We start from the raw sequence: 11,329 nt of genomic DNA, 5'->3' as shown, positions 1-11,329 counted from the left end.
TCCTCAGAAATGAAACTAAACCACAGGCTTCTGTTTTGAAGAAAATGACAGATTCTTAAAGATCTTTTGAATAAATTGTGACACAAGTAAATCCAATTAAAGGTGAAGATCACCCAGAAGGTAGGAGCTTAGTTATGTTTTTACCTGTGCTCACATATTGCAGTAAAGGTCACTGCTTGCAGCAATATTCTGCAACCATTGTCCCCTCTTGTCTCACACAGTCATTTCACCTATCAAAGCCAAGGAAAGATTGCTAGTTCAAACTCGTGCACACTAAAGCTACAATAGAACTGAAATGCAAATAAAATAAATAAGAGTTAAAATATTCAAATGATGTTGAAAGCAGAAAGAGTCCATCAAACCAAAACTGCACTTTTCCTTAGAAATTTTGGTAAGCATTTAGTCTCTGAAATTCCACACGACTCCAATACTACAAGGGGACTATTGGAACCGGAAAAGAACAGTGCAGGTAGGTGAACGTCCATCTTACACCACTTCTTTGGTCTCCATGTGACATTACAAAAGCTGTACCCTTGCAGAATTTCAGAGTCAGAAATAAGAATCATTCTCTGAACTACTTCATTAGATCAGTACAGCCTGCTCAAAGTAAGAAATTCAAGCCTTTTCTCTATGTGAAAATATTATTGCAATGTTCCATTGATTGCTGTGTAACTAAAGAAACCATTTAAAAATTTGTTTTGTTTGCTTTGAAATGCAGTGGTGCACACTGGGCATTGCTGTTATAAATCAGGATGTAACCTTTTTGGCAACTGTTTTCTTGTCGCTAACAACAAAAATCCAAAACCACTCTCCCTGATTGTTTCATTTAGTGCACATTTGTTGCAACATGTCAAGTGCATACTTGCATATTGTCCATTCCTCTCAGAAACATTGGAGTTCCATTCTGTAAGTAATATCTGCTGTGTTGTTACTATTTTGTTACGCCAGATATGTTCAGTTAGAAGGTAAAGCCTGCTTGGTTGGATTTGAGCAAATAGTAAGATAAATCTAAATGTTGGAGCTTAATGCCTCCAGAAAGTGGGCACCAAAATATCCACCATCAGTTTATAATCCCAAATGTTGCCCGTCCTACCACAGATAAGCAGAAGCAGAAGGGTGGGGACATGCTCCCATGATAGCCCCCATTCCACATCGTATCAACTATAGAAGAATAGTATCTAAAGTTATTTGGCACATCAAGGGGTCCCTCATGGGGAGCTTTGTTCACCTTTCTAAAACTTCCCAAGCCGCCATTTTAATTGTTTTGTCTCCCTTGCGTCAGTGAAAAACTTGAATTTACTTTAAATGGTAGTCTTAACAAAATATGTTGGATATGTTTTGGAAACCACTTTTTTATGTTGAGGAGAGGATGCAGATCTCAAAAAAGAAAAAAAATTAAAAATATTGGAGTAAGCTAACGTAGGGAAGTGATCCTTTCCAAGACACACCAGAGAGATTACAAAGTTTACAAAAAACAAGCTGCCAGAAGAACTCACCAAGTCAAACAACATCAGTGGACGCAAACAAATGGCTGACTTTGCTCCACGTTCCAGTGTCTGAAGTCCTTTGTGTCGTCATACAGCGTTTTCAGTTCTGATGAAATAGCCAAAATATTGACTGTTTCTTTTTCTACAGATACAGCCTAACCAGCTGAGTTTTTCAGGCATTTTCAGTTTCTAATCAAGGATATTGATCAGCAGAAGCCTAGTACTGGATTGTCTAAAAATACCTTTTGAAAAAGTAGTAAATACAGAGTCAAATATTTTAATAAATGTTATATTAAGCAATTTGCACAGCTATAGAATAGTTTATCATGTCAGTTCCTACAGACATTTTTAAATATAAGCAAACCAAAACAGCTTTTTTTTATTTTTCAGGTATGAAACAGATCAATAATAATGGACTCATTCAAAGCCTCAAAACTCAAAGAAAAACTAGTGAGAATAATGCATAACCTACAAGTGAAGTCGGGGGACATTCTGCAAAAGACAGGCCCACTGCTAAATTGTCACAGAGGATTAGGTATGGTAACAGTGCAGCACTTGTATCATCTATCACAGGAAGCATCACAAATACGCCAAGGTATTAAGAATACTGGAAATCTTGCTCAATTTTGTCAAAATGAGGTCCTGTATAAAATTGCAAACCCATATGGTGATAATTCTAATGATTTAAGTGGTACCCATTTTTATCTGGATGGTACTATTTATATTGTTAGTATCAGCTCATCATGGGTCTATGTATTGACGCAGTCTGGTCAAGTATTAAAATCACTGTACTGCATTCAGAACCAGGGAAGAAGTAAAAAGCCTTTCCTACCAGAAGACATAACTCTTAGTAGGAGTGTGGTGGTGGCAGCTACTGATATGATGGGTGGAGCTGTTTGAATCTTCAATCCACATTCAAATTTCTCCGAAGGTGAATGGATAAATATTGGGGAAATTGATTGTCCTAAAGGTATAGATATAGACCCTTCTGGAAAGCTCTTGGTGGCTGATTATACAGTGGGCAAAGTTCGTATTTTTGCTATTGATCATGTCTTCAGGCTGCTGAAAGCACGAACTATCACAGGTCTAAGGGAGGCCAGATACATGTGTCCAACATATGATGAGAGAATAGCAGTGAGTGAAGAGTATAATGTTGCTAAGGTGTATGGAAGAAACTTAAAATCCACGCATTCAATTGGCCTAAAATATCTTCAGTCATTTGGTAATCCTGCTGGGATATGCGCCAATATCAAAGGGAACGTCATGGTAGCAGATGAGCAGAAACGAAATGTAATGCTTTTTCCAAAGAATGGATCTCACATATGTATTGTGTCTGAAGGCCTCAAAAAGCCTATAACTTTGACCTGCTCGAGCAATGGTCAAGTGTTTGCTGTGGATACTGGAGACAACTGTATAAAAGTCTTCAAATTCAAAGTAACTCCATATTATGGTTCAGCAAAACATTAGACCACTTAACTGTTCTCATAAAAACAGCGAGAAAATAATGAACAGAATAATCTACTTGGAAATTTGAAGAAACATACATCATACATAGTAAAATATTCAAAGCTACTTTCTCAGTAGAGCTACTAGGACTTGATGTTTCAATCCCTATGGTAAGTCGGCACTCCCGATGTTGGCAGTGGGCTTGGAGTGGTGACAAGGAGGGAGGGTAGGTACATCATCGGAGTCATCAGGTGGGCACCCTCCTTCTTTAACGTTTCGTTGATAAGCCCACGACGTCTCCAGAGAGCTCAACAGTGCTACCTGGCGTCCCAGATACAGCCCCCTCAGTTCGACACCCTTCTGTCTTCATCTTTATACTTCATACTTTATTGTCACCAAACAATTGATACTAGAACATACAATCATCACAGAGATATTTGATTCTGCACTTCACACTCCCTGGATTACAAATATTAAATATTAAAAATATTAAAAATAGTAAAAATTAGTAAATATTAAAACTTAAATTATAAATCATAAATAGAAAATAGAAAAATGGCAAGTAAGGTAGTGCAAGAAAACTGAGAGGCAGGTCTGGATATTTGGAGGGTACGGCCCAGATCCAGGTCAGGATCCGTTCAGCAGTCTTATCACAGTTGGAAAGAAGCTGTTCCCAAATCTGGCCATATGAGTCTTCAAGCTCCTGAACCTTCTCCTGGAGGGAAGAGGGACAAAAAGTCTGTTGGCTGGGTGGGTCATGTCCTTGATTATCCTGGCAGCACTGCTCCGACAGCGTACGGTGTAAAGTGAGTCCACGGACGGAAGATTGGTTTGTGTGATGTGCTGCGCCGTGTTCACGATCTTCTGCAGCTCCTTCCAAGACAGGACAACTTCCATACCAGGTTGTGATGCACCCTAGAAGAATGCTTTCTACGGTGCATCTATAAAAATCAGTGAGGGTTTTAGGGGACAGGCCAAATTTCTTTAGTTTTCTCAGGAGGTAAAGGCGCTGGTGGGCCTTCTTCGCAGTGACCTCTGCTTAGTTGGACCAAGTCAGGTCATTTGTGATATTGACCCCGAGGAACTTAAAGCTTTTGACCTGTTCCACTTGCACACCACTGATGTAAATAAGGTCATGCGGTCCGCTACTCCTTCTGAAGTCAACAACCAATTCCTTCGTCTCTCCTGATGTTGAGGGATAGGTTATTGTCTTCGCATCATGCCACCAGGTTCTTAATTTTCTCTCTGTACTCAAACTCATCATTACAGCCTGTCATCAGCAAACTTACATATTGAGTTTGATGGAAACTTGGCTACACAATCATAGGTATACAGTGAGTACAGCAGGGGGCTGAGTACACAGCCTTGTGGGGCACCAGTGCTCAGAGTGATTGTAGAGGAGAGCTTGTCCCCTATTTTTACAGCCTGGGTCCTGACTGTGAGGAAGTTGAAGATCCAGCTGCAGATCTGAGTGCTAAGGCCCAGGTTCTGAGCTTAGGAATCAGTTTATTTGGAATGATGGTATTAAACGCAGAGCTGTAGTCAATGAAAAGGAGCCTTATGTATGCGTCTCGCAGCCCAGTTGTTGTCTTTCCTTTTAATCCAAATCCAGTTGCTGCTTTCTTCTGCTGCATTTGACAAGGACTTAATTGTTTGTTGGAGGGAGTAACCCCTCACCCCCAACTTCTTCAATAGACTGGTCGTAGATGTAGCAACGATCCCGAGCATCCCACTTCTACAGGGAAAATCTTGGTCTTCCAGCCATTCTGGACAGCTTCAGTTGCCAGTTCAGAGTACTTGGTCTTTTCCCTCTCATAAGCTTCTTCGACATCATCTTCCCATGGTACTGTCAATTCCACAACATATGCCAGCTTGGCTGCTGTGGACCGCAGGACCATGTCTGGCCAGAGTGTTGTAGCCGCAATGTCTGGGGGAAACACAAGCTTTTTTTCCAAGTCCACGTCCATTTTCCAATCCCAAGCAAACCATATTAAAAGCCAATTTGGGATTAAAATACACATAATTGAGACACAATTTTTAATATCTGAACTAAATCTCATAAAACTAAATATCAATGCCAATCTGGCAATCAACAATTCTATCATTTTCTCTGCATGAGTAATGGTTTTGCAAATAGCCAATTACAATTTATAATTCTTGTAATACTTCCAACAACCAAACTTAAAATGCTCTTAAATACACTGTACTTCCCAATTCTCTCCCCTCATTGGTCTGAATCAGTAAGTTAACTTAATTCTCAATGCACGATCATCTAGACACATAATTTTGCATGTTGTGTCATGAACATTTTTTAAAATGCCAAAATAGCCATGATGACTGAATGGGTTTCTTCTGTACCACGACGATTCTATGCAAAGTGATATTATAATAAAAATATACTTTGCAATTACTATATTTTTTCACTGCATTGGTATTAAACATCAAAAGAACCAGTGATTAATATTTCATGAACAGGATCAATCTCAGTAAGTACTCCATCAGTAAATAAGTTTTGGGAAAGGGGATTCCTGATAGTCAATTTTAGAGTAATGCTTATGAATGAATCATGTGAATATCTTTTCTGATACATTAATTAAAGTAGTGGGTATAAAGGCAAACCGACCAATAAATATGCACTTCATATTTTTGCCTGCCATTTTAGTGTCGCTTTAAAGCAATAGGAACTATCCTACAATTGTCATCAAAACAATTTACCTAATAGAATATCTACCAGCATTTGAAGTCTAACCACTCTCTTGCTGGGAGTGTAAGTGGCAATCAAAAATTGGGCTGGTCTCAGTCACAAACAGATGGGGAAGCTGATTATCACACACCCTGGTTACAGTCAGGGTGACCCACAAACACACATACAGATAACTGTATAACCCAAGCTAAAATGTAACGATAAATGAACTTGAACATCCCACCATAATCCCACAAAAGCCTTTTAACACTGGAACAATAATTAGTGCTGGTCATTAGGAAAGCTGTGGCTGGCTGTCAACCATGCCCCCCCACACCAGAATGCCACACTGCCCCCACCTGTGGGGTCAGCTATCCCCAGCAATTACAGAGTCCACAGCAAAGTCCAAGAGTCCAGGTGCTGCCACTTGGGGCACTGGGTAGTTAATGGAGACCCCCAAAGGAAGCACTGTTTGGTGAGGTAAGAGGCAGGGCTCCCAGAGTGTCACTCCCTTCCTTCAGCCTTGCTGGGTTGTTGGTGGCCAGGGGCCGATACGGTGCCAGCCAGTCCCGGTGAAGCACGACTGCCTTCCGCCACTCAGGCAACCGCACCCGGTATACCATGTCAGAGATGCGGTTCAGCACCTCTCCAGGCCCCCTTCCCACGGCTTCTCATCTCGGGGGATAGCCCCTTCTTCCAGGACGGGCAGTAGACCCATTCTGGGGCCCCCACCATGTACCGCTGCATTGGCACCCCGGACTGTTGGCCCGCCATCTTCTGGGACAGGCAAGCATCGCAGCAGTGCATGAACAGCTTCACATCCTGCCTGTACCCGGCCCAGCAGAAGCATTCCCATAGCTTTGTGACCCCGAAATGGTCGGCCCCCCACCGGACTGTCCACCAATCGCGGCATCGTGGCACAGAGTCCCCGGGGGACCGCCAGCTGCGGGAGATGTCTGTCACCATTGGAAAACTACCACCGCCGGAACAGCAATCCGCTGCGCTCTTCCAGTGTTCCCCACTGAGAGTGTAAGGTGTTGGTCTCTGGATCCAGGGCAGGAGCCTCTACTCACACAGGTCACCGTCCCATGCTCAGCCATCCTCTCACCTGGACCAGAACAGGATCGCTCGCCTGCTCTCTGCACAGCTGCTGGTCAATGATGGGGAGGTCTACCTCGCCACCAGCTGCCACTTGAAGCGGTGCTTGCCCTGGTTCTGCTGTGTTACATTGACCCGCTGCAGGGGATGCTGTACTGTGGCAGGCCACTGTGAGACCGGTGGTGGTTGTTGCTGTGCCCACCTGGTCTGCTTCCTGGAGCCGCCCTACCGGAGAACCACAGCTTCAGCGCTGAGGTAGAGTGTTACCCCTGGCACATCCACACAGTCCTCCAGTGGGACAGCAGGCCCAGGCCCAATGATGCAGGACTCCCAGATGTCAGCCAGCCACACCTCATGCTCCACTGTGTTTTTCTTCACTGTGATATGCAGCCACCTCTTCCCTCTCACTGCTGCACAGTCACTGGTGACCATAGCCAACTGGACTGCCATCATTGTTCAGCCAGGCAGGGATGGCTGGTCCGTATTGGGGAGGACATCCGAACAGATGATGGTTGACCCCGTGTCCACCAACGCACGGCATCTGATGCCCTCCAGCACGCAGTCCACATGCAAGCCTTGCTCTTCACCCAGACGGCTCACCTGCAAACGCGAGAATGGAAGGGATTTGCTGGAGGTCTCCAGAGGCACCGCCCTCTCGGCGTTTCCCTATGGCTGTGCTGGCATGGTGCTGGTGTGGGGCAGTCCTGGGCCAAATGGCCTGCCCTATCACACCAGTGGCAGAGATCACTCTGTGGTATGCGGCGGGGCTGGCACGGCACTGGTCGGACCTGTCTCAGGGGTTCCTCTCTGTCAGTTTCCTCCTCCACCTCGGTTACACAAGCCCGGGCTTGCAGCGTGCGGGGCAATGCTGGAACACCTTGGGGGGGCTAAAATTACTTCTGCCCTCTCCGCCTCGGCCAGTGATGATGGTGATGTCAGGCGAACATGCTACCGAAGGCACTCCGGTGTCAATGCTTTCACAAAGGCGTGGAGGGCAAGCTCTTCCTGCGCCGCAGGAGGGAACTGGGGATGGCCATACTGAGCATAGTGGCAAAGATCTGCCACAAATGCCCCCAGGCTTTCTCCCACATGGCGCCATCTGCTGCCCATTTCTTCCCTCAAACACCACTACGAGGGCCCTGTAATCACACTGCTCAGTCGGTGTTAGGTCAAGGATGTCCACAGGGCATCATCCTCCAGTGCCAGGGCAAGATGCACCACCGTCTCAATGGAGCTCCACCAGCTGTGCCATGCAGAGTTTGACTTGTGCCAGGTAAGGCCTCAGACGGCCGGGACCATTGTATCTGGGGAGCTGCAAGGTGGACCTTGAGGTGTGAATTGCTGAGGCCCATTGGTTTTCCTCTTGCTCCGGCGGCTTCAGTGTTGCCTGCCATGTTGCCCATCCTCCCATGGCTGTGGCTTCTTGGATTCCCTGGTGCGGGTTGCGACAGAGGCGGGTGATGTGCTCCGCCATCTCCCCCAGGTTGGAGCGCCCAGGTACGCTTTACCTGTCGGGGTTCCCTGGGAAGGCACGATGCTCCAGGTTTCTAGGTCCTCCCTCCTAGTTCCACACTCAAGGGCCCAGCCTGGGGGTGCAGGGGAGACATACTGCTCCGTCTCTCGATATCGTTATGATAGTCCTGGGAGATTTTAACATGCAGGTTGATTGGAAAAATCAGGTTGGCAATGGATCTTAAGAGAGTGAGTTTGCTGAATGCCTAAGAAATGACTTTTTAGAGCAGTTTGTTGTTAAACCTACTAGGGGATCAGCTATACTGGATTGGGCGTTATGTAATGAACTGGAGGCAATTAGGGAGCTTAAGGTAAAAGAACCCTTAGAAGCCAGTGATTAGATTAGATTATGAGAATGCTCAGTCCTCTTTTGTTGTCATTTAGAAATGCATACATGCATTAAGAAATGATACAACGGTTCTCCGGAGTGATATCACAGAAAACAGGACAAACCAAAGACTAACACTGACAGAACCACATAATTATAACATATAATTACAGCAGTGCAAAGCAATACCATAATTTGATGAAGAACAAACCATGGGCACAGTCAAAAAAAGTCTCAAAGTCCCCCAGTCGATCGACTCCCGAGTCCCCGATAGCAGGTGGCAAAAGAGAGAAACTCCCTGCCACAAACCTCCAGGCACCGTCAACTTGCCGATACCTTGGAAGCAGCCGACCACAGCCAACACTGAGTCCGTCCATCCGAAAACTCCGAGCTTCGGACCAGCCTCTCCGATACAGCCTCACGAGCGCCATCCTCTGCCGAACGCCTTCGACCTCACCCCGGCCGCTGAAACAAGCAAAGCCGAGAATTCGGGGCCTTCAGCTCCAGAGATTCCAGTTACCACACAGTAGCAGCAGCAGTGAAGCGGGCATTTCAGAAGTTTTCCAAATGTTCCTCCGTACTCTCACATCCGTCTCCATCAAATCAGAATTGTGCATGGTCCCCTACTTGACAGATTACAGATATCATTCACCAGAGAGGCCGCGCGCGCTGCTGTCGCGCCGCCATCTTCTCCTCCTCCAATCACAATATGATTGAGTTCAACTTGAAACTTGGTGGGGAGAAAGTGAAGTCTGACATAGCAGTATTTCAGTGGAGTAAGGGAAATTACAGTGGTATGAGAGAGGAGTTGGCCAAAGTAAATTGGAAGGAGTTGCTGGCAGGGATGTCAGCAGAGCAGCGGTGGTGTGCATTTCTGGGAAAAATGAGGAAGGTGCAGGACATGTGTATTCCAAAAGTGAAGAAATACTCAAATGGCAATATAGTACAACTGTGGCTGACAAGGGAAGTCAAAGCTAATGTAAAAACAAAAGAGAGGGCATACGACAAAGCAAAAATTAGTGGGAAGACAGAGGATTTGGAAGTTTTTAAAAACCTACAGACAGCAACTAAAAGAATCATTAGAAGGGAAAGGATGAAATATGAAAGCAAGCTAGCAAATAATATCAAAGCGGATAGTAAAAGTTTTTTCAAGTATGTAAATAATAAAAGAGAGATGAGAGTGAATATAGGACCACTAGAAAATGAGGCAGGAGAAATAATAATGGGGGACAAGGAGATGGCAGATGAACTAACAGAGTATTTTGCATCAGTCTTCACAGTGGAAGACACTAGCAGTGTGCCAGATGTTGTGGTGTGTGAAGGAAGAGAAGTGGATGCAGAAAGGAGAAGGTGCTCAAAAAGATGAAAGACATAAAGTACATAAGTCACCCGGGCCAGATGAACTGCACCCTAGGGTTCTGAAAGAGGTAGCATTAGACATTGTGGCAGCATTAGAAATGATCTTTCAAAATTCATTGGACTCTGGCATAGTGCCAGAGGACTATGAAACTGTAAATGTCACTCAGTAAGGTAGCAGCAAGAAAATTATAGACCAGTTAGCCTGACCGCAGTGGTTGGGAAGATGTTAGAGTCAATTTTTAAGGATGAAGTGATGGAGTATTTGGTGACACAGGACAAGGTAGAACAAAGTCAGCATGGTTTCCTTCAGGGAAAATTCTGCCTGACGAACCTGTTGGAATTCTTTGAGGAGATTGCAAGTAGGATAGATAAAGGTGATGCAGTGGATGTTGTATATTTGGACTTTCAGAAGGCCTTTGACAAGGTGCCATGAGGCTGCTTACCAAGTTAAGAGCCCCTGGTATTACAGGAAAGTTACTAACATGATTAGAGCATTGGTTGATTGGAAGAAGGCAATGAGTGGGAATAAAAGGATCTTTGTCTGGTTGGCTGCCAGTGACCACTTCTTTTTATGCTGTATATAAATGATTTAGAACAAAGATCGGTAGAGAGGAAGGTAGTGTTGAGGAAACAGGTAGGATGCAGAATGACTTAGAAAGATTAGGAAAATGGACAAGAAAGTGTCAAATGAAATATAATGTTGGAAAATGCATGGTCATGCACTTTGGTAGTAGAAATAAATGTGCAGACTATTTTCTAAGCAGGGAGAAAATCCAAAAATATAAGATGAAAGGGATTTGGGAGTCCTTGTGCAGAACACCCTAAAAGGTTGAGTCGGTGGTGAGGAAGGCAAATGCAATGTCAGCATTTATTTCAAGAGGTCTAGAATACAAGAGCAGGGATGTGATGCTGAGGCTTTATAAGGCACTGGTGAAGCCTCACCTTGAGTATTGTGAACCTCCTCACCTCAGAAAGGATGTGCTGGCCTTGGAAAGGGCCCAGTGGAGGTTCACAAGGATGATTCCAGGAATGAAAGGGTTATCATATGAGAACACTTGATGGCTCTGGGTCTGTACTCTCTAGAATTCAGAAGGATGAGGGGCGATCTCATTGAAACCTTTCGAATGTTGAAAGGCCGAGACAGAGTAGATGTGGAAAGGATGTTTCCCATGGTGGGAGAGTCCAGGACAAGAGGACACAGCCTCAGGATAGAGGGGTGCCCATTCAAAACAGAGATGCAGAGAAATTGCTTTAGCCAGAAGGTGGTGAATTTGTGGAATTTGTTGCCACGTGCAGCTGTGGAGGCCAGGTCGTTGGGTGTATTTAAGGCAGAAGTTGATAGGTTCTTGATTGGACATGGCATCACAGGTTACAAGGAGAAAGGGGGGAAATGGGATTGAGGAGGAGAAAAAAAAG

Source organism: Mobula birostris, chromosome 9, assembly GCF_030028105.1.
Source record: "Mobula birostris isolate sMobBir1 chromosome 9, sMobBir1.hap1, whole genome shotgun sequence".
Lineage (NCBI taxonomy): Eukaryota > Metazoa > Chordata > Chondrichthyes > Myliobatiformes > Myliobatidae > Mobula > Mobula birostris.
This window is presented reverse-complemented; position numbering follows the sequence as displayed.